The following is a 25176-nucleotide window of genomic DNA, read 5'->3' as shown; positions in this document are numbered from 1 at the left end:
TTAAGTCCAGGAGCAGGTGACTTTAGCTGTTGGTGGAGTGCGGATACCGCATTACACGTCCACAAAGCTCTATACCTTATCTCGATCGAGTATCCAACTGACCTCCGGACGAACGCGTATACTAAATGGCGCACTCATCTCCTGCCACAACCAAATGGCATTATCCTTCACTAGCATGCCTACAGAGACATGTGACATCCAACTACGTAATGTGACCGAATAACTCAAAGTCAAGCCCTAATTCAGAAATCTTGTCCACTATGTACTCTCTTGATCGACAGCTTACGTGGTCAGTATAAAGATTCGGTAGAGCGCTATCTCATATCACGACTCCGTCTCCGTAACATGCCTGATTTCTATGCCTGTCCATAATGCGAGCTCTCTATTAGAACTGGTATCAACACTCGCTCTACTCAGTCACGCTCTGACCTTCATATTTGAGTTTGACAGCATAGTTCACGAGCAGTCTCATACCATTAACAGTGTCCTAAGAATACCAATCGCTATAGACTTGAGTCAGATCCTTCTACTGCTATTCTCTGCAGACTTCAGTATCATCATAAAGTGTAGAGCTCCAGTCGACCATCGGAATACCGTTACGTTACGGTGATGTCGTCTACAGAACGTCCTTCAATAATACGTCACGTGTATTCACTATGTCATTGGCTACCGGATCTGCCGGTATGTGAGGTCCCGTTGGTATGCTACCGCTGTTAATGAATCTAGTCCATACATCGTGTCGATTTTGGATCATACAGCATGATACCGCTCGTTGTCGCTAATGATTCAGCCTTCTCGTCGAGTGAAGCTCTGTAAGAATGATCAGCCAAGAGTGAGTCCAGTTTGATCTATATGGATCAGGCCCTGTTCCAGGTACGACTAATGTATCAACTGTCCATTAGGTACTAACTACGCGCTACCACATGAATCACGACCTTGTACTACTTAGCCTACATCGATCGCACTTGGCCATTATGTCTAATGACTCATCCTGTCCATAGTCTAATGCATTCTCAAACCTGTCCATAGTCTAATGATTCAGCATTGTCCGCAGGTGCTCTAATGATCAGCTGTTCCGTAGGGTCCTAATGATCAGCTTGTTCAGTAGTCTAATATGTAATCTAGCCGGAGTCCTGTAGTCTCTTATTAACTTGCGATCCAGGCAGGATCCAGGTATGATTCCTGATGAATGAGACAATCCAGACATATGTCCCGCAGTATTAACACTGCTCACTTCAGTGAATCTGCATTTGTCCACAGTCTTTTAAGATTCTCAAATGAATTCAGGCATTCTCCCCGTAGATCCGAGTGATGAGTCAAGCCTCTGGTCCATAAGTCTAATGATCAGCCGGCGTCCGGTAGAGTCCACTATTGAATCAGAAGCGCCGTCTCTCGAGAATCGTGTTAGGTCTAGTTATCCCTACTATCATCCCTACGTCCTTCGTTCCCGCTCCAAGCTACTAAAATGCGATTCATGCTGTGTCACGTCAGGAAAGAACCTCTAGATGATCAGGCAGTTGGTCCGTAGGCCAAGTGCTCTGATCAACGTGCCATGCTCCAAACTTAGCCTACTCCTATCTAGTGATGGAATCAGCCGTCCAGTGTAAAGACTCTGATATCTGATCTCAATATCTTGTCCGTAGAAGAACCTAACAAATGACTACAAGGTCCTGTATTCCATAGTCTCTGAGATGAATTCCAGCCAGTCCGTAGTCTACCTAATACTCTGCTAGTGGCTTGCTCGGCGGTAGCCTAATGATCTAGCCTCATTGTCCCGTTCTATGATCATAAAAGCCATGGAAACTCAAGCTTTAGTCCCGCTTAGACGCAACTTAAGTGAAACGACTGTTGTGCGCCGTACTTGTCGAATTGCAGGAACATCGTGAGGCACAAAAGGACATGCCTTAAATAAGTGCGATCAACATGATTTAAATGAGCTTACACGTCACCAATCTTGTATCGTATTGATAGGCCCTAATCAACGACTTCTTTCCTCGGTCCCGAGTAAGGTGTTACAGAGTCAGTTAAAAAATGAGGATCAAGCTGACATTGGGTGTCCCTGGATATACAGGTTACTCAATTAACTAAGAATCAGGTCATTGTAGTCACGGAGACTAGGCCCTAATTGATGTGCACCAAGGGCTTGTCCGTTAGCTCAACCTACTTGCGCTAATGAGTCCAAGCAAACGCTAGTCACAATACCTCCCTATTCATATGATTTCTTAGCCTGGAGTGCCCAATCTGAAGGTTCTATGACATGATCAGCCTCCTTGATAGAAATCATCTCTAAATGTATGTATGGTCAAGACTCTGTTTTGGATCCAATAGCTAACAGTTCTCATAATGTCTAAATTGAGACAGCTTGAGGATTCCCGTAAGGTCTTGACGTCGTCTAAGTGAGCATGATCATGCTGAGACTTTCTCTCGATCGAGGCTAGCCTAATGATCAGCTTTGGTCCGCAGTCTAGGATTTGATCAGCCTGTCCCCTGACTCGACAATTCTAATATGCCTCAGACTGGAGACAAAGCCAGTGAGTCCCGTAGGCCCTAGCAGGATAATGTCAAATCAAGATCATATTTCTTTTCCGTGAATAGATATTTAACTTCATACATTCACAAGTCAATACACCACATTTAAGCTAACTTCTTGTAATCTACCCATCGTGTCTGATTTTCCCATAAAAAGGCATGATTAGTACTGCGATCACCGCATGTCCGTACGAACCGTCAACACCATATGGAATATCAATGTGCCTGTCCTAGGTTGAGCAGAGCCTAGTCACAAATCTCAACATAAACAAGACTCGAATCCAGAGGTGTTCCCAGCTCGCATCCGAGAAGAGAGTCACAAAAAAGAGAAATACCTGAAATGATTAAAAGTTCAAGTTCCATAGTCTCACGTAGTAATCTCAATGTCATCAGTGTTGATGCACTGTTTCTTGTCTGGTCAAGGATGACACTCACTTAAGGACTTACATAGAGTTCATGGGCACCTGATATCACACGTTTATGTTTTGTTAGTCGAGTAAAAAGTCATATGTTATATCCGAAAACTCCTCTACAGATGTGATCAGTGTACCATCTGTCCAATAGTACTAATGTAGTGTCAGCCCTGTGCCGTTAGACCAATGATCCAAGCCTGATCACGTTTAGCCCTCAAGCTGATCATTAGGCTACGGACAGGCTGATCATTAGACTACGGACAAGCTGATCATTAGACTACGGACAAGCTGATCATTAGGCTACGGACAAGCTGATCATTAGGCTACGGACAAGCTGATCATTAGACTACGGACAAGCTGATCATTAGACTACGGACAAGCTGATCATTAGACTACGGACAGGCTGATCATTAGACTATGGACAGGCTGATCAATTAGGCTACGGACAAGCTGATCATTAGGCTACGGACAAGCTGATCATTAGGCTACGGACCGGCTGATCATTAGGCTACGGACCGGCTGATCATTAGACTATGGGCAGGCTGATCATTAGAATATGGACAGGCTGATCATTAGGCTTTATACAGTCTGATCATTAGTCTATGGACTGGATGACCATTAGGCTATGGACAGGTTGAGTGCATGTGTTTCTTTTTTCTAATGGTTGTGAATTTCATCTTCATATAGCCTATATCACAGCTATCTCTATATCTCCCCCTTAACCCTTTCCTTGTCAATTGATATAGTAGGCTACATTGGTTTAACATTATTTTATAGTGTAGATTCATTTCTGATATCTTACAGAAAACTAAGGCAAGGTTTTAATACGGTTTTTGGGAAAGGAGAAATGTGATTTGCTTATATGCCTGAGTGAGATGTGTTTCAGGCGGCTTTGATTGATGGATCCTTTTAGGTGGGTGGAAGAGTTTGCTAATTCTCTATGTCTATTCAAAAAGTTTCCTAAAATAGGCCTTTCCTGTCTGGACTTCATCTCTTTAATCAGATAGAGAGAAAACTGTAGGCAGCAAGCCTCATGATGGTCAGCATATGTGTGAGGAATGACTACAGGTGCCAGTTTTGCATTTATTCTCTTATTATGGGTGCAACTGAATGAAGCATAGCCAAGCTCCTTTCATGATTCATCCTATAGGATGAATAGCCTATCTTAATATTTCCAGTAGTATATTATTTTTCTCTCATTACTGCATCCTCTCTAGCAGTGGGGACCCGTCATTCAGGGCAGAGACCCACATTTTTTGCAAAAAATAAAAAAATAAAAAAAATATATCCATATTTTTTGGGGGGGGCCTTGCCTCTTTTGCATGTTAGTTTGGCACTAATATATGTCACATATCAGTTTGCAAACAATGTAAAAAAAAWATATATAATTGAGTTAATAATGCCGCATACAAACATGGTCTCTGTTTTGTTTTCTTGAGTAAGGCAGCTCCAAAATGCAGGTGTTTCAGCCTAGCTCAGTGCTTTCTGTGGTGGTGGGCGAGCCAGCAGAAAATAGGAGCATGGCGCCGTGATTGGCTCAGTGTTCTGTCAGTCATGGGGACATTACGTGATCACCAAGTCTAAGTCCTTAGTAAGGGTAGACATCCAAAATGTCAGCCCTTTGGGTCCTGAGTTATATTACAAGTGCCCTTCCAAGAAGGCTCAAGGTCATTGGCTACAGATAAAATTACATCAAATGACATTATATGTACAGTGGCTTTGATTGGACTGATTATGTCAACATCTTACTTTCAAAGTGTTACCTACGGTTCTGGCTTGGTGTACAGGGATTACACTGTAAAAATGGCCCATGTTCTGAATTCTGTCACTGGACATTTCAAACATTCTGAACAAATAGTTATGTTGACTACGTCCATCCTAGCTCGCTCATTACTGTCTTCATCGAAAGTACGGATTGCCTCTTATCCTCTTTTCGTCCCCTTATGCCATTGTTTGTACATCTCAATTGTCGGTAGAAACCACATTTGTTTAAGCTAGTCAGCCATATCAGCTATGTTTTTTTAAAGGCAGTAAATGAGGCTGAATGAACTGTTTCGCTGCCAGACAAGGCTCCGCTGATAGCCAGGTGTAGCAGTGGTCAGGTATTGGGACTTCTGTTGGGACCCTGTTATTGGGACATATTTATGTAGGCCCTAACAGTTTGTGGGCACCGTTTGTCACCGTTATAGTGCAATTAATGTATTGTTTAGTGTTGTTTTGTGTAGTGGCTTTTCTGGCATGCAACCCACATTGTTTTGCCCCACCAAGATGTACATGTTAAAATCAACACTGCTCTCTAGCCACATTGAACAACGTGTTGCCACTAAGAATGACTGCAGCAGCGTTGGTGACATTATGCACATTTCTGGGAAAAGTGGACGGAAAAACGCATTGGACTTGGTGTGGATGGTTGAGTGCGTCAAAACCGAAAGGTGTATTTTTTCCCCGAATTTGGACAAAAAGATTGCACACAGTAGTTGAGAAAAGGCCTTTAGCTTAATTTAAAAAAATACAAAATCAATTATGTTTATGATTTTATTTGTATCCAATCACTTTTCCATGTTGATTCAACTTCATCACATTGAATATTTGTGATAAAATCACATGGAAATAACATGGATTCAACCAGTTTTTGCCCAGAGGGAGGTTATGGCTTACAGTTTCATAGCAACGGACAGATTTATTGATGGTTGACACATTTGATTGGCCTTCTAACCCAACTGGAGGCAAAATCCATTGATAAATAACAGACTATTGATTGAGGACTGTTCATTCAGCCGAATAGATGAAAGATGAGTGGACTGTTAGTGAGAAAGGGAGTTCAAAACCCTTATATTCTCTCATCAATGGCCAATCTGCAGGGGTCAATTGCAGTTTAAGCAACCCCATTTGCTAGGGAATGGATATGGTTATTTGCTAAACATCAATTGTGATTGAGTTCTTCCCCTAATCAATGTAACTGTTAGTCGGAGATGGGCTTTGAGAGTGTTGTTAAAATCCTGAGGGATTCGCATCTGAAAACAGTAATCCTGTCAACTGATTTCGTATGTATGCTCTTGCTGTAGCACCATGGCGTACTTTCCAGGCTCAGAGGAACACAAACACACACACACACACACGCACACGCACACGCACACGCACACACACACACACACACACACCGAACACACACACACAAACTGCAAGGCTGAGAGAAAGAAAGGGAGTGAAAATGGAACACTCACCACCATCCCCAGAGAAATATAGCCAGGAGTACATTTCAGCTAATCAAATTCTAAAGCAGTAATCTTGTGAATTTTTAAGGGGTGAAATCAACAGGTCTTTAAGCATGTCTACCTGCAGTTCAAGATGGTCCTATTGTAAAATAAAATAAAAAATCCCCTTCCTTCAATATACCCCGTCATTATGTCGTTTTGATGCGGCGCAGATTTATGACTATCCGTTGACAACAGACATTCTTAGATGGCCTTAGAGCGTGCTGTAATAACACAACTGAAGGACAACCAATGAATCCTAATGAAGGCTTATTGTGTATAATGTGAGAGGATACACACCACGGGTCCCCCCGTATCCCCTACCGTCTTTCTAACACAAACATGTACATGCGCACACACTTAAACACACACACACACTTAAACACGCACACACACACACACACACTTAAACACACACACACACACTTAAACACTTAAACACTACACACACACATACACTTAAACACACACACACACAAAAAGCCACATATAAACACACACACTTTTTTCCGTAAGAGGCTTTTAGCAGTCTTCTTTTCTTTCAGTGATGCAGAGCTCAGGTCGAACAATCTTCACATCTCTTGCCAGTCAGTCTTCCGTGTGCATGCCCGTCCGCATTAGACTCCTCCTCACTAAGACGTCCAGCAGTCTATACATAACAGTGCCACCAACCTCTGGGGACAACAGGCTGGCCATGTGAGCAGTGCACTTCCCACTTAGTTAGGCTGCCATCAGACTGCAAAGTGTCTTGTGGAATGTGAGTCTGTGACTCTGTGTGTAAGGAAGAGAGGATTTGGGAGGAGGATGTAGGGCGGGAGGGTGAGGGAGGGGACATGTTCACAACGTGAATCTGAAGGTCCCTTTTTTTCTAGATTTTTTGGGGCTCCTCTGCATTTCTTCAATTGCAATTCTTTCACGCGTTGAGGGGGAATTCTCCCTGACAAGCAGTTGAACAGGATTAGACTGTGTGGAATAGGATTCTAAAGCACCATGTATGAATGAAGAGCAGGAAGAGGGGAGATGGGGAAGAGAGGTGGTGGGAGGGAGGGTGTAAAAAAGGGGAAAGCTTCTGGAGGCTTCAAAAAGAATATGCAGAACCAAAGCTTAACAAGAGCCGCCACCGAGGAACATGCACCACCTCTCGAATGGCACACACCCGCAGTCTAAAATGGCAGCACAAAGACCGCACACACAATAGGAAACAATCTAATGCATTTGCCAACCACCAGCAGTGCTGTCAGAATGAGAAAGTGATTTGAAAGTGATTAGCCTCGTATTGCATGTATGGAATAACAGATTAGGTTTAAGGACATGTACAGGTGTTTGGTAATCCAGCTACAGCACATGGACAGAAGGAGGAGAAAGAGACAGCCAAAATATCTATTTATTTATTCTGGTCCATGCTGTATAACTGTAGTACTGGGTAAAGGCCTTTTCTGTACAAAACAAATCTGGATACCCAAGGCCAAATATTACGCTATTCTGTTCACTGAGAACACAGTAGTCATATTTTAGGTCAGGTTCCACCATTGCTGTTTTATCAAAATGTCTGTTGAGCAAACTCACAATCTTATTGCAGCTGGTTGCCTTACAATTGTATCTTGTTGAATCAAGATCTTTTATTTTTTTTTACAGTGAATATGAGGGGAGTTAAGTTAAATAGGCCCCCTGTTTTCTCCAGGGTATATAGAGGCTTGGTGGTAATACATGGCTGGCTGGGTGGGTGAACAATAGCCTGCCCTCCACTCACTGAAGCCGGGATGAGACCGGTGCATTCCCTCCTTATGCCTTAGATTGGTTCTTATGGGCTGGGCAAGGAAGGAGGTACTTTGAGGTACGTTGACGTACGAGGTGCGGTGTTATACAGCGAAATAAGAGGGAAATGTAGCTGTAAGACATGCATGATGGATGCAGAGAAAGTGTTTACGACATTCAATGCCGATAAATTATACAGATCATCATGGGCCAAATGGGATCACCCGGGATTTCTTTAAGTGTGGATGTGCATAACGTGTACCGGTATGTGTGGAACCATACTGTACATGTAACATACATGACTCCACAAACAGTACATCCTGGTGTAGGGTGAATAGGAGAGTCCATCTACCCCACCCCCAAAGGCATATCCAGGAGCTACTAATGGGTTAACAAGGTTTCCCAATCTCCCTCTGACAGACGGTGTCTGACCTCAGGACCGATCACGTCACCCACAAAGACAACTGGGTTGACTGAGGGATATTTTTTACTTATTACATTAATATTGCATTAGTCACCTACACTGGAAGTGCATAAACCAGGGCTTATATACAATGCTTGGGCTCGAAAAGGCCATAGAGGACAGTGTATGTTTGTTTCATCATGCTGAGAGTTCTCTTTTACACTAAAAGGGGTCCATTTTCGGGTTTGATAATTGCTCCTGGAAGTCTGAATAAATTATAATTATAATTCTTATCAGAGTTTGTTCTGTATCTGGGAGAATAAACTCGCTATCAGAGAGCTCTCTGTGTCACACTCAGAGTAAAAGCCAATTAGCAAGACTAGCTTTGGAGAGAAAATAAAAAAGCTCCAGAACCACTGGCACGGAACAGTTCCACAAGAGCTTTGTCTTTTTATATGCTGTGTGTGTGTGTATGTTTTTATGTGTGTTTGGTTGTTTTGGTGTTCGCGTACATTCTTGCGTGCCTGAGTGTGTGGTGTGTGTGTGTGTGTGTGTGTGTGTGTGTGTGTGTGTGTGTGTGTGTGTGTGGTGTGTGTGTGTGTGTGTGTGTGTGTGTGTGTGTGTGTGTGTGTGTGTGTGTGTGTGTGTGTGTGCGTGCGGCGTGCGTGCGTGCGTGCGTGTGTGTGCTTGACAGCTGACCTCTACCCGCTGGAGGCATAAATAAAGGTGCTCTAGATGGGAGTAATTGACCCTGTGCTGTCACACGCATGAATGTGCAAATGGCCCACTGTGTTTAGAACAAGCAGACACATTTAACCTATGACATTTCGCGACAGCTTAGTGTGCCAGTTACACAACCCATCTCGCCTACATGTCCGTGTGTCTGTCAGTGCTTTCGGATGTCAGCTGAATAGATCAGTTTTTCTGTCAGGATTCAATCTACCTCGCCTCAATCGTACTGATGATTCTTTGGGAAAGGGCGAGAGATAAAAACAGAGTAATGTCTGTCAGACTATGAGAGGACATCAATGCTTCACCTAGACAGCTTGTCTGCAGGGGCCCAGTCCCCTGACAGAAGCACAAGACAGAGTTCACCTGATTTCAATACAAAGTTACACCTCTCTCTTTGGGAAAGAAAGGAAACAGGAAATAGCAGGCAGCCATCCCCTGATGTCAGCAAAAAATATACAGTTGTAGTCGGAAGTTTACATACGCTTAGGTTGGAGTCATTAAAACTCATTTTTCAACCACTCCACAAATTTCTTGTTAACAAACTATAGTTTTGGCAAGTCGGTTAGGACATCTACTTTGTGCATGACACAAGTCATTTTTCAAACAATTGTTTACAGACAGATTATTTAACTTATAATTCACTGTATCACAATTCCAGTGGTCAGAAGTTTACATACACTAAATTGACTGTGCTTTTAAACAGCTTAGAAAATTCCAGGAAATTATGTAATGGCTTTAGAAGCTTCTGATAGGCAAATAAACATAATTTGAGTCAATTGGAGCTGTACCTGTGGATGTATTTCAAGGCCTACCTTCAAACTCAGTGCCTCTTTGCTTGACATCATGGGAAAATCAAAAGAAATCAGCAAAGAAATAGTTGTAGCCCTCCACAAGTCTGGTTCATCCTTGGGAGCAATTTCCAAACGCCTGAAGGTACCACATTCATCTGTACAAACAACAGTAGGCAAGTATAAACACCATGGGACCACGCAGCCGTCATACTGCTCATACCGTGTTCTGTCTCCTAGAGATGAATGTACTTTGGTGCGAAAAGTGCAAATCAATCCCAGAACAACAGCAAAGGACCTTGTGAAGATGCTGGAGGAAACAGTAAATAAAAGTATCTATATCCACAGTAAAACGAGTCCTATATCGACATAACCTGAAAGGCTGCTCAGCAAGAAGAAGCCACTGCTCCAAAACCGCCATAAAAAAAGCCAGACTACAGTTTGCAATTGCACATGGGGACAAGATTGTACTTTTTGGAGACATGTCCTCTGTCTGATGAAACAAAAATAGAACTGTTTGCCATAATGACCATCGTTATGTTTGGAGGAAAAAAGGGGAGGCTTGCAAGCCGAAGAAACACATCCCAACCGAGAAGCACGGGGTGGCAGCATCATGTTTGTTGTGGTGCTTTGCTGCAGGAGGGACTGGTGCACATCACAAAATAGATGCATCATGAGGTGGAAAATTATGTGGATATATTGAAGCAACATCTCAAGACATCAGTCAGGAAATTAAAGCTTGTTCGTAATTGGTTCTTCCAAATGGACTATGACCCCAAGCTACTTCCAAAGTTGTGGCAAAATGGCTTAAGGACAACAAAGTCAAGGGATTGGAGTGGCCATCACAAAGCCCTGACCTCAATCATAATAGAAAATTTGTGAGCAGAACTGAAAAAAGCATTGTGCGAGCAAGGAGGACCTACAAACCTGACTCAGTCGCACCAACTCTGTCAGGAGGAATGGGCCAAAATTCACCCAACTTATTGTGGGAAGCTTGTGGAAGGCTACCCGAAACGTTTGACCCAAGTTAAACAATTTATAGGCAATGCTACGAAATACTAATTGAGTGTATGTAAACTTCTGACCCACTGGGAATGTGATGAAAGAAATAAAAGCTGAAAGAAATCATTCTCTCTACTATTTTTCTGACATTTCACATTCTTAAAATAAAGTGGTGATCCTAATTGACCTAAGACAGGGAATTTTTACTGGGATTAAATGTCAGGAATTGTGAAAAACTGAGTTTAAATGTATTTGGCTAAGGTGTATGTAAGCTTCCAATTTCAATTGTATATATATATATTTCACTATTCATTCCATGGGCCAAGAGTTGCTAATGGACACTAAGGATTGTAGGCCTAGGAAGAGGCCTTCCTCAAACGTGGGAGAATGCTCGCAAAACACAGAACGATGAAATACTAAAAGATGATCTCTCAGAGGTTGAGAACAACAACTCATTTGTTTGAACAATCTGTAATAATTGAAGCGTTTTGTGTAATTGTTGTTTCTCATTTCTATAGTGCTGTGTGAAAGAACAGGGAAATGAAAACATCTTCAGAGAAAATCAGCCTCACCATGGCAACAGTATTGATCAACACTCGTGGGCCCTCTGAAAAATCTATCCCGTGTCAATTTCCCAGCATTAACAGTTCAGCGGCCACTCACACCTTGAAAAGACAGCAGCGATATTTATTGTCTGGCAATGAAAGCAACAATCTGTATTTAACTTCCCTGCTGTTCCATTTATCACAGGGGGAGATGAACACAATTGCTGTGTTACAGTATATGGTGACGTCCACTGAAATCCTCAATGAAGGACCACAACACTGATGCACTGCTCTGAGAAGATGACTGACCCCCCTGACTCTGTCCATAGAGTTATATTGCAGACAGAGAGAACATTCCAGAATGTATTGGATTGTGCACTGACTGGAGTTGAAGAGAATATGACAAAGATCACGACTGACTGATACATCACAATGTTTTAACCTTCATCAAAATAAAAAATGTTACATTTATATGAAGAGGATCTCACCTTATGTTGGGATGTATTGTCTACTTAATTTAGGTAGCACCTCAACTCCAGTTGTTCAACCACAGACATCTTCATCCGCTTTATTATTGACAATGTAAAGAAAATGAAATCCGGCACGGCTTGTCTGATAAAGTATGGAGCCGTTAATCCCAATTTTAACAGAAGAAATTCCACTTTACCTTTTCTATCAGGAAGGAACAGGTGTTTCATTCAGTGTTTAACTAAATTAATTCTCCACTTGATGGATTGGATTTGAAAACATTTTGTGAAACTTGTAATTGCTATCACAAATGAATCAGTTGCAGTGATGAGTGTAAATGAGCAGGGAGCTATCATCCCCGGATTCTATTGATTACCACTGGGATTCATCTTAATCAATGTGTACTATCAATATGATCATCAAGACCAGAACATGTCTAAGTGGGAGAGAAAGAGAAAAACTTAGAGGAGACCGTACTGTCTCAATATTGAAATTGGTTGGAAATCGAGACATTTAAACAAATATTTCCTCCTGAGGATTTGTGTAGGGTTTGACTGTGGGGATCAACAGAGCCGGTGACAGCTATATGACGGCAGCCAGCACGGTGCAGTGGGGATAATTAGCATAAATGCAGAGTGATTGCCTGAGCAAACGGAGGAAGGAGCTTTGTGACGGCGCCTGTGTCAACCCACTGATTCTCCGAGCCTGATTACTACGCTGATGCCACAGCACACACCCCACCTACACTGCTGCAGCCTGACACACAGACAGACACTGGAGCACCTGAGATAACGGAATTAGGGACTTATGGAAGTATCCTTTCTTTCCCCAAGGAATCTTTTATGGTCGCCAAATCCCATGATAACTCCAAAACTTTTCTACTATGTGGATGAGTTTTAATGCTATACTCAAGGAACATATTTTAGACATAATCACTTGCATTTGGGAAAGACATGACAATTATAGTCCTTGGGGTGCCTTCACTCTAAGGAGAATCCTGATTACAACCCTGCATTGATAATGGAAGAGGGAATTTAACCCCAAAGCCAAGATATTGGAACCATCAACAAGCATGTCCACCTGACAGCCACAAAGCTCCTGAGACCAGCATGACTGGAGTGGTCTGGTGAAGATTGGACTTGGTGTTAAGAGAAGGGGGGTAATAATGTGTGTGTGTGTGTGTGTGTGTGTGTGTGTGTGTGTGTGTGTGTGTGTGTGTGTGTGTGTGTGTGTGTGTGTGTGTGTGTGTGTGTGTGTGTGTGTGTGTGGTGTGTGTGTGTGTGTGTGTGTGTGTGTGTGTGTGTGTGTGTGTGTGTTGTGCGTGTGTGGTGTGTGTGTGTGTGGTGTTGTGTGTGTGTGTGTGTGTGTGTTAATGTGGTTGGGGCTTTCATAAAGCAGCATGGTAAGTACTTTGATGGCTTCAGTCTCTATTAAACAGCTACTTAGTCCTGGCCTGTGCTTGGTTTAATTGATTTTGGAAAACACACAATAATAACATTGATAGTAAGTCACAATGTTTAACCACAAGTCAATAACACAAACACTAAAACTCATGTTTTCTACTTGGCCTTCCGAACAGCACATCTTATATCTTCAAATGAGAGAACTTGTTTGGATGTTGGCTTGTACTATGGCAAATGTATGCACACTATTTTAAATAATTGCATATTTTTCTCTAAACATGCGTTTTTAATAATTAATTTGCTGTTTTGCAGCTCTGCAGGGTGCCTCATTCCACTGCAGTACTAACAGTGAGCCTACTGTCAGTGTGTTCTACTGCTGACTCTTTCTCAACAAGAGGTACGCAGGCCTATGAGGAACACTTAAACATTCTACTGTGGTCACTGTGTCTCATTATCAAGAGTGTGCAAAGCTGTCATCAAGGCAAAGGGTGGCTACTTTGAAGAATCTCAAATATACCATTTATTTTGATTCATTTAACACTTTTTTTGGTTACTAAATGATTCCATATGTGTTATTTCATAGTTTTGATGTCTTCACTATTATTCTACAATGTAGAAAATAGCAAAAATACAGAAAAACCCTTGAATGAGTAGGTGTGTCCAGACTTTTGACTGGTACTGTACGTGACCAGTAGGCGTAGTGAATATACAGTTAATCCTCCGTCATTTGGTTACATTAATTTCTGTTAATGCATGTTTTAATTATGGTAATTTAGCCTATTTTCTCATTATTGGAGTGGAAACGTTGTTTGCAGGGTTCACAACCTGCTACACTCACGAGAAACAAGTTTTGGTTTATTTCATAACCATCATTTACAAGTTGTGACAATTGTTTTCATTGTCTTTTGTTTGGAGTGCTCCATGTGAGCAATGATAATGGGTCTGATTTCTCTAGAGGAACATACAGAGGGAGAGCACGCATAGAAGTAGGTCGTACCTGGTCTGCCGCATGCATATGGAGGAAAGTGCTCATTTGGGATGTCTGAATTCTGATTGTCTTAAAATCACCACATCCACCACTAACAATCTGAGCTTCTCAGTCATTTTTTCTTCACCTCACACAGTAAGTCAACAAAGTCTTAAAAAATATATAAAAATTAGACATATTTTGCCAATAGTAATAGTTCTTCACAGTATTTGAAAAATCTTTCCAACACTCTCCCGGCCACCAAAATCACCATGAAAAAAAAATCATGATGTAATGATCCCACAGTGACTTCGGACTTTTTCCACATTTTATTACGTTACAGCCTTATTCTAAAATGGATTATATAAGTAAAAAATCATCAGCAATCTAAACACAATACCCCATAATGACAAAGGTTTTTAGACATTTGTGCTAATTTATTAAAAATTTAAAACAGAAATACCTTATTTATATAAGTATCAGACCCTTTGCAATGAGACTCAAAATTGAGCTCAGGTGCATCCTGTTTCCATTGATCATCCTTGAGATGTTTCTACAAATTGATTGGAGTCCACCTGTGGTAAATTCAATTGATTGGACATGATTTGGAAAGGCACACACCTGTCTATATAAGRTCCCACAGTAGACAGTGCATGTCAGAGCAAAAACCAAGCCATGAGGTCGAAGGAATTGTCCGTAGAGCTCAGAGACAGGATTGTGTTGAGGCACAGATCTGGGGAAGGGTACCAAAACATTTCTGCAGCATTGAAGGTCCCCAAGAACACAGTCGCCTCCATAATTCTTAAATGGAAGAAGTTTGGAACCACCAAGACTCTTCCTAGAGCTGGCCGCCTGGCCAAACTGAGCAATCAGGGGAGAAGGGCCTTGGTCAGGGAGGTGAGTTCCTCCGTGGAGATGGGATATCCATCCAGAAGGTTCTCTCATCTTGCAGCACTCCACCAATCAGGCTTTTATGGTAGAGTGACCGGACAGAAACCACTCCTCAGTAAAAGGCACATGACAGCCCGCTTGGAGTTTGCCAAAAGGCAGCTAAAGACTCTCAGACAATGAGAAACAAGATTATCTGGTCTGATGAAACCAAGATTGAACTCTTTGGCCTGAATGCCAAGTGTAACATCTGGAGGAAAACTGGCACCATCTTTACGGTGAAGCATGGTGGTGGCAGCATCATGCCGTGGGGATGTTTTTCAGCGGCAGGTACTGGGAGACTAGTCAGGATCAAGGCAAAGATGAACAGAGCAAAGTACAGTGAGATACTCGCTCAGGACCTCAGACTGGGGTGAAGGTTCACCTTCCAACAGGACAACAACCCTAAGCGCACAGCCAAGACAAAACAGGAGTGGCTTCGGGACAAGTCTCTGAATGTCCTTGAGCGGCCCAGCCAGAGCCCGAACTTGAACCCGATCGAACATCTCTGGAGAGACCTGAACATAGCTGTGCAGCAATGCTCCCCATCTAACCTAACAAAGCTTGAGAGGATCTGCAGCAAACAACGGGAGAAACTTCCCAAATATACAGCTGTGCCMAGCTTATAGCGTCATACCCAAGAAGACTTGAGGCTGTAATCACTGCCAAAGGTGCTTCAATAAAGTACTGAGTAATGTCTGAATACTTATGTAAATGTTATAGTTATTTTTTTAAATCTAAAAAACAGTTTTTGCTTTGTCATTATGGGGTATTGTGTGTAGATTGATGAGGGGTGAAAAAGCAATTTAATCAATTTTAGAATAATGCCGTAATGTAACAAAATGTGGGAAAAGTAAAGGGGTCTGAATACTTTCCGAATGCACTATATATCCAGTGGAAACGTAATAAAAACAGCTAGGCAGACAGAGTAGAGAGATTCATGTTATTTGAAAGATCCAGAATTTTCATCCGGATATTTTCTTCAGTTTTTATTTTTATCAGCTTTAGGGCTATGTATTTTAGTTAAGTTAGTTGACAATGGAAGTTATAGGCCTACTGCTGCATTGGCCTACAGGCTATTTCAGAGTTCCATGTACTMATTTCTTCAGCCGCCAATGGATCACAGTGTAGACTATCAATGTGTCCATATGGCAGAGGGTGGTGCTCTCCCTTAGTTGAATTGTAACTTATAGATGTGTATAATTTTTATGATTAACCACGTGACAATGATTTCAAGAAACAAAAACGTTCTTATTGAAATGAAACTGTTCCACAAAAATATGCATATAAAAATAATCATAACTGAGTTGCCTAAAGACCCCTTTCTGTGTTTGCAAACATTGCCGCATGAGGGCAATGTGCGCAAGTAAGTGGCAGAACAAGGGGGAGTTCTTATAGAATGCCAGCAAAAAAAAGCCTCTATTTACATATTGTTTATGAGTGCATTTCACACTACTATTGGATTATAATTGGATTTTAAGGCTCCTATGAATGTTCTGCTTAATGTAATGTTTGTGTCATCGCAAATCAACTGCATTTTACTAAGAAAAAAACACTTTAACGTCAACCAGTAAAATGGCTCTTTGGCTAGCTTTTGCTACAACCTAAACTCAGCAAAAAAAGAAATGTCCTCTCACTGTCAACTGTGTTTATTTTCAGCAAACTTAACATGTGTAAATATTTGTATGAACATAACAAGATTCAACAACTGAGACATAAACTGAACAAGTTCCACAGACATGTGACTAACAGAAATTGAATAATTGTCCCTGAAAAAAAGGGGGAGTCAAAATCAAAAGTAACAGTCAAGTGTCTRKYKYSKCCTCATGGACTGMACCAGATTTGCCAGTTCTTGCTGTGAGATGTTACCCCACTCTTCCACCAAGGCACCTGCAAGTTCCCAGACATTTCTGGGGGGAATGGCCCTAGCCCTCACCCTCCRATCCAACAGGTCCCAGACGTGCTCAATGGGATTGAGATCCGGGCTCTTCGCTGGCCATGGCAGAACACTGACATTCCTGTCTTGCAGGAAATCACGCACAGAACRADCAGTATGGCTGGTGGCATTGTCATGCTGGAGGGTCATGTCAGGGTGAGCCTGCAGGAAGGGTACCACATGAGGGAGGAGGATGTCTTCCCTGTAACGCACAGCGTTGAGATAGCCTGCAATGACAACAAGCTCAGTCCGATGATGCTGTGACACACCACCCCAGACCATGACGGACCCTCCACCTCCAAATTGATCCCGTTCCAGAGTACAGGCCTCGGTGTAACGCTCATTCCTTCCACGATAAACGCGAATCGGACCATCACCCCTGGTGAAACAAAACCGCAACTCGTTAGTGAAGAGCACTTTTTGCCAGTCCTGTCTGGTCCAGTGACGGTGGGTTTGTGCCCATAGGCGACGTTGTTGCCGGTGATGTCTGGTTAGGACCTGCCTTACAACTGGCCTACAAGCACTCAGTCCAGCCTCTCTCCGCCTATTGCGGACAGTCTGAGCACTGATGGAGGGATTGTGCGTTCCTGGTGTAACTCGGGCAGTTGTTGTTGCCATCCTGTACCTGTCCCGCAGGTGTGATGGTCGGATGTACCGATCCTGTGCAGGTGTTGTTACACGTGGCCTGCCACTGCGAGGACGATCAGCTGTCCGTCCTGTCTCCCTGTAGCGCTGTCTTAGGCGTCTCACATTACAGACATTGCTATTTATTGCCCTGGCCACATCTGCAGTCCTCATGCCTCCTTGCACCATGCCTAAGGCACGTTCACGCAGATAAGCAGGGACCCTGGGCATCCTTCTTTTGGTGTTTTTTAGAGTCAGTAGAAAGGCCTCTTTAGTGTCCTAAGTTTTCATAACTGTGACCTTAATTGCCTACCGTCTGTAAGCTGTTAGTTTCTGAACGACCGTTCCACAAGTGCATGTTCATTCATTGTTTATGGTTCATTGAACAAGCATGGGAAACAGTGTTTAAACCCTTTACAATGAAGATCTGTGACGTCAGTTGGATTTTTATGAATTATCTTTGAAAGACAGGTTCCTGAAAAAGGGACGTTTCTTTTTTGCTGAGTTTATATCAATGAGTGTTAGCATTCTAGCTAACAACTGCTGCATCCAAAATAGTTATTTTGCAAAGATAACATGTGCGAATTGGCGCACGCAGACGAACGCCTGTGCCCGGTCTAGTCAGCATGTTAGTCAGACATGCAAACCTCACCGGCTACATTGTGTATGCGAGCATTGCAAAATAAATGTACACATACATGTTATTCAATCATTTCACCCACACCGCTCGTGTACTGTATGTGACCGAGCGTYTGCGTAGCCAAGCATTAAAATAGAACATGGTTCTATTTGAGACGCTCCATGCACTGCAAATTCCCTTATTCGATATCAGGAAGATACAAATCCATGTGGATGCTTGAAAGACAAACTAGGTGAGATGAATTAAAGATTGCTAACTTAAAACAAATGATCTTTCCCTTTATATCTGTGGATTAATCGTCGGAGTGGAGAAACACATGATTTTGTATGACTCCGGCTCAAAATTCGACAAAGAACTAGCTAAAAAGAGAGCATATACAGTACCAGTCAAAAGCTCGAACACACCTACTCATTCCAATGTGTTTCTGAATTTTTACTATATTCTACATTGTAGAATGATTGTGAAGATATCAAAACTATGAAACAACACATATGGAATCATGTAGTTACCCAAAACAGTGTCAAACAAATCAAAATGTTTTATATTTGAGATTCTTCAAAGTAGCCATCCTTTGCCTTGATGACAGCTTTGCACACTCTTGGCATTCTCTCAACCAGCTTCATGAGGTATTTACCCGGAATGCATTTCAATTAACAGGTGTCCCTTGTTAAAAGTTAATTTGTGGAATTTCTTTCCTTAATGCATTGGAGCCAATCAGTTGTGTTGTGACAAGGTAGGGGTGATATATAGAAGATAGCCCTATTTGGTAAAATACCAAGTCCATATTATGGCAAGAACAGCTCAAATAAGCAAAGAGAAATGACAGTCCATCATTACTTTAAGACGTGAAGGTCAGTCAATCTGGAACATTTCAAGATCTTTGAAAGTTTCTTCAAGTGTAGTCGCAAAGATCATCAAGCCCTATGATGAAACTGGCTCTCATGAGGACCGCCAGAGTAATGGAAGACCCAGAGTTACCTCTGCTGAAGAGGATAAGTTCATTAGAGTTATCAGCCTCAGAAATTGCAGTCCAAATAAATGCTTCACACAGTTCAAGTAAAAGACACATCTCAACATCAACTGTTCAGAGGAGACTGCGTGATTCAGGCCTTCATGGTCGAATTGCTGCAAAGAAACCATTACTAAAGAACACCAATAATAAGAAGAGACTTGCTTGGACCAAGAAACACAAGCAATGGCACAAGCAGTCTTTAGACTGGTGGAAATCTGTCCTATGGTCTGATGAGTCCAAATTTGAGATTTTTGGTTCCAACCGCCGTGTCTTTGTGAGACGCAGAGTAGGTGAACGGATGATCTCTGCATGTGTGGTTCCCACCATGAAGCATGGAGGAGGAGATGTGATGGTGTGGGGGTGCTTTGCTGGTGACACTGTCTGTGATTTATTTAGAATTCAAGGCACACTTAACCAGCATGGCTGCCACAGCATTCTGCAGTGATACGCCATCACATCTGGTTTGCACTTAGTGGGACTGTCATTTGTTTTTCAACAGGACAATGACCCAAAACACCTCCAGGCTGTGTAAGGGCTATTTGACCAAGAAGGAGAGTGGTGGAGTGCTACATCAGATGACCTGGCCTCCACAATCACCTGACCTCAACCCAATTGAGATGTTTGGGATGAGTTGAGCTGCAGAGTGAAGGAAAAGCGGCCAGCAAGTGCTCAGAATATGGGGGAACTCCTTCAAGACTGTTGGAATAGCATTCCAGGTGAAGCTGGTTGAGAGAATGCCAAGAGTGTGCAAAGCTGTCATCAAGGCAAAGGGTGGCTACTTTGAAGAATCTCAAATATTAAAATATATTTAGATTTGTTTAACACTTTTTTTGGTTACCACATGATTCCATATGTGTTATTTCATAGTTGTGATGTCTTCACTATTATTCTACAATGTAGAAATAGTAAAAATAAAGAAAATCCCTTGAATGAGTATGTGTGTCCACATTTTTGACTGGCACTGTATATAACATGCAACTAACTGGATTTATGTCAACTCTCTCAGACACCATAAAAAGCATTTAACTTATACATTTATTGGCCAACAAGTGTTTAAAGGCCTTTAATGTTTAATTATAACATTACATTATTACATTTTTTATACAAATCTCCAAACCCATTTTTTCTTTGTTTTACAGCACTATTAATTGTTCTATGAATATTTTTTGCATTTTGGCATTTTCTTTCTAGATTTAGAACATAAAACATTTATATAGCAAATATTACCCTTTAGGTCAGCAAATACTTCAATTGTTTATTAAGCATATTTTGCAATACAGTGATTTGTTTTTATTTTTGATTGACAAAAAGATTGATCTTCGGAGGGTTAGCCATCAGTGACAGAGCTGACAAGCCACTGACGTAGCTGACAACAGACACTCAAAACAGACATATTTTTGCCTCAAAAATAAAAGTTTAATCCAAACATTTGTAAAATATGTAAAAGGATTAATTTTAAAATCCCCAATAAAAACAACCATTCTATCAGATCTTTCAGACTGGGTTGCCAGCCAGGCAACATTTAATCCACCTTGAAGAAAGGGAAAGGGAGATTGAAGGAGATGGAGGGATAGAGCAGAATTTCGCAAACTCGTTCCTGTGGCCCCCTGCCCCCCAGGTGCACGTTTTGTTTTTTGCCCTAGCACTACCCAGCTGGGGGGCAGCAGGAGCTGTTCTTTCAGCACCACTAGGGAAGCGCAACAGCCCACTCAAACTGTCTCTCAACCTTTTCTCATAATGCAATGAGGCCAACAAATACTGTAGATAGGCTGTAAATTAAAACACATAAGACACATAATAAAATAGGACTAGCTTACACATGTTGTTTTAAATATAGGCATACAGTATGGGGGAATTTTCAGAGGTTAACTCACCTGAAAGAGGCGCAAAATGTTGGCGACCATAATCGATACAGAACTTGCCGAGGCGCCAATGACTCCAACCACTTTCTCCGGCTTGACGAACAACGGCGGTTCTCCATTGGTGCACCTCACATCCGAAGTGTCCTTCTGTATCAAAGCCTGAACGAAAGTTAATGATTGTTCCAGCGCATATGTATCTCTCGAACAAGTGTCTAGCACCCGGGCGCCTAGGGTGATGTTGGGTAAAAGTTGATCGTCGAGGTTGATTTGATCCAGAGCATACAGCATGGCCTCAAGCCGATGGATCCCGTTCTCCTTTTTGATATCTCCACAAGGCACGCCGTCGGTCCCTCTGGTGTGCACCGGGAAGAGACCACCCAGGGTCAAATGTCCCTCAATCTTGATAGAATGGGGTGCGTAAACTTCCTGCGACAGCGCGAAATCCAACAACGTTCTCATCAAACATAACACTCTCCATAGAAAGCGARGGTTCTGTTTCAGTCCGAAACCGTAACGAGCCATGATGCTCCGACGGCTGAGTTAGTTTTAGGGAAAGGGAGGCTGTAAACCGCCTGTTACCACCCAAATGGCTGTAAAGTTTGTCAATAAGAGCCCATTCCTATTACCTAGGAGGAGATTCAACAAGCTGCATTAAAAAAATCGAGACGCATTCGGTTCCTACTCAGGCAAACTGCGCCCATCGCTTGATTACCAGTGCTCGCTTAGCTTGTTGAATAGAAGAAAAAAACTGACAGGGATTCAAAGCGCTCAGTGAAATGAGGTAATTGACATCCATTTGTCTGAGAAAACATTAATTAAATAGTTTACGCATGGGTCCCCACTGCCACAAAAAATATGCATGACTGTAGGCTATCACTTAAAGCAACACCTAGATCAGTCAGTTCACAGTAAAAGAAAAAGGGATCCGATCAAAACTGAGAATAATCCTAATATATCTTTCACAGAATTAAAATACCGAACAGATCAAACAGCCTTTAAAAATGCTCTTTGATTTTAGATCCAGCAGAACTGGGTGACATCCTTTTCGCAGAACCAAACTTCACATGAGCGCAATGACGGATCTGGCGTGTCCGCTACGATCTGCCTGCTGCGTGTCGGTCGACCCGGAGTCCATATAATCACAAAATATCTCCCCAAATGAAACGCCTACCGTTGGTGGGCATTCAGACCCTTCGAACTGGACGAAAATGCAAACAATCTCTACTTCTTTATTTCCTTCTCCTCCGCCCCAAAAAATCATATAGCCTACACGTAAGACAAATTAATGACTCACAGATGGACTCAACATGCACGATTAGTTTTCACCCGCTTTCCATGAGACGTCATTCAAGCTGCTTGAAACCCCCCGAGGTGAATCACTTCTCAACAAGGTTTCCAGCGATTACGATTACCTGTAGAAAGTCATATTTTCGAGGTTTGGGAAAGTGTGTCAACTCCTCTCTGTCAGTGCTTCGTCTTTACATTTCTCAGTCAAGGCTAACATTGTAAACCACAGTTTTTATTATATCCCTCTGATTGCGTGTAAGCTCCTTCGTTATTTTGCCTTCTTCACATTATCGTCATCGGTGCGCACTGAGCAAAGGAGCAGCCCTTTGTACATCACGCAGTCGTTCGGGGGTCCGTTGAAATCCAAAATCTCTCTCTTTTTCTCCCTCCCCTCTCGTCTCCCTCCCTTTCTCCACTCTCCATTCACTCTCCCTCTCATTACACACACGCACTCACACACTCCACCCACCTAATTATACATTTGCTTAAAAAATATCTCAAATGGACACGATAATATTCAGCTCATCTGGGAGATTTTGTAAATCATTTGACAGTGCTGATTATGTAGACGTTTCAGGAAGTCGACCCAACCGCGTGATTAGCCTACAATGTCAACTATTCTAAGATATAGGCTTATTTTATAATAAGCGGCCTATTTGTACAATTTAAAACAAGAACTCAGATATTTTGATGTATCCGACATTTATTACTCAGAGCACACTACATGTTAGCCTACCAAACATGAAGGCCTACCCCCCTGCAAAGGAAATGTCAGAGAGACAGAGCATTGAACACAGACATTTTTGAAGGGTGCCAACTGGTCGCCCTGGCAACCCCTTCTCCACAAGACACTTTCTAATTCTTCTTTGCCATCCCCCCCATGCTGTGACACCGGTAGTGAGGCATAACTACACCCTGGGTTAGAATATCCTATAGCCTACCACCTAAAAGCTATCAGCACCGAAACCATTTAAACTCTAGCGGCTGCTTTCACGTACATAGATTAAGCCTATATCCTTGGACTAAATTCAGAGTGCGAATTACACCGTGACATGGGGGGGGGGGGTCTCTCTATTGTGTGCCACGATACATTTTTACTGGCCTAATAGTAAAGATGTCATTTAAACGATAACAATACAAAAATAATTACCTTTTATTATCTGATTGTCAAACAAATCACTTCAAAAAGTAGGCTACCTGTGCATGTTCGTCCACACCAAAATAATTCCAGCATCCAAACAGTGCACTCACTGCATGTGCACTTGCTCCATTTTATTAATGGAAATGAACAACTGTTATAAAACACCAAAAAGTGTGCCTAATTACATTCGGCGATTGCGCCTTGCTGACAAATGTACCTTTTTGTAGCCTGGAATGTCCGGACACATGAAATGGGGCTGAAACTGTCTCAGAAAAAAACGGCATTGGTCAACCTAATCAACCTTATTTTACTAGCCTAGGCTACAATGTGTATTACCATGAACTTCAAATAGGCCTACCGATAGCTGGTGATATAGTGTGGTAGCCTAATGTGGTAAAAACATAAAAATACGTGGGTAAACTCCGATTGCCGGTCGCAGTGAAAAAAGTAACGCTCTCTATACTTTCAATGCATTCTAAGAGGGTAGGTCTACACCACTGCCGGTAGCCTACCCTCTCAGCCGAGGCAGTTTTACACACATGAATACACTCAAGCTTCAGATAAAGCTGCTTATGCCGCATTCAAAACAACTTGGAACTCGGAAATCGCTGACTCTGACTTTCCGAACTGAAAATCAAAGGAAATCAAAGGAATACAATTTCAATACAATTGGGACCTCGAGTCAAATAAACTCGAGGTCCCAATTGTATTGAAAGCGCCATTAAGATATCAATGTTAACAGTTATATGCTGTCATCACACAACCACCGTTTATAAACAGACAAATCATTGATAAAGGCATTGTGAACATTATATGATTGGAGTCTTCATAGATCCTGGGTCATAAAACACTATATTTATTTCCTTACATTATTTACATGTATTATTAAATGGATTAACAATTTAATTAGAACATTGAACTTGGTGCATTTCCCTAGATATCCAAGATCCAGGATTCCTACAGGGTTTAAGTTCAATGTTCTGAATCCTGGATCTTGTGTCTAGCTGTAGGCTAGTGGTCTAGTGATATTGTCGACCATCATCAGCTGATCCAGGAAAGAAAACACATATTGATTGAAAATAGTAAAGCTAAATAAATGGTCTACTTCTTGTGTCCCAGCGTGCACCTGAAAACAAAGCAATGAGCGCTCTAAACAGATGACTGACAAAATGTAACAATGATAAATCTAATGCATTGGAATAAAGGCTATTTTTTAATCAAGGATGCATGGCAAACAAATTGCAAAAATGAGGAAGTACAAAGGGAAATCWWTGCGTTAAATTAAGGAAGCTCAGCTGAGGCCGACATTCAGCACTACTGAGTATAATGTATACCATTCATGGACAGGGATATGGTTTGTGTAGCCATGTAGAAAGAAATGGTTTAAACCATTACAGAGAGGTTTGTTTCATTTGGAAGCTTTTATTTTCATATTTATCATTGCATTTTAAAGAAAAACGAGAATGGTTAAATTAGCATTACTTAGAG

At 42.0% G+C, this 25176-nt stretch overlaps 1 pseudogene; it reads right to left on the bottom strand.

The window, feature by feature from the left end:
- The window catches only part of LOC139029035 (metabotropic glutamate receptor 7-like), a 134015-nt pseudogene extending 111123 nt beyond the window's left edge, over positions 1–22892 (bottom strand).
- Between the last annotated feature and the right edge of the window lie 2284 nt (positions 22893–25176).

Source organism: Salvelinus sp. IW2-2015, linkage group LG17, assembly GCF_002910315.2.
Source record: "Salvelinus sp. IW2-2015 linkage group LG17, ASM291031v2, whole genome shotgun sequence".
NCBI classification, from domain to species: Eukaryota; Metazoa; Chordata; class Actinopteri; order Salmoniformes; family Salmonidae; genus Salvelinus; species Salvelinus sp. IW2-2015.
The sequence above is the reverse complement of the archived record's forward strand: the minus strand, read 5'-3'. Positions and strand labels throughout refer to the sequence as shown.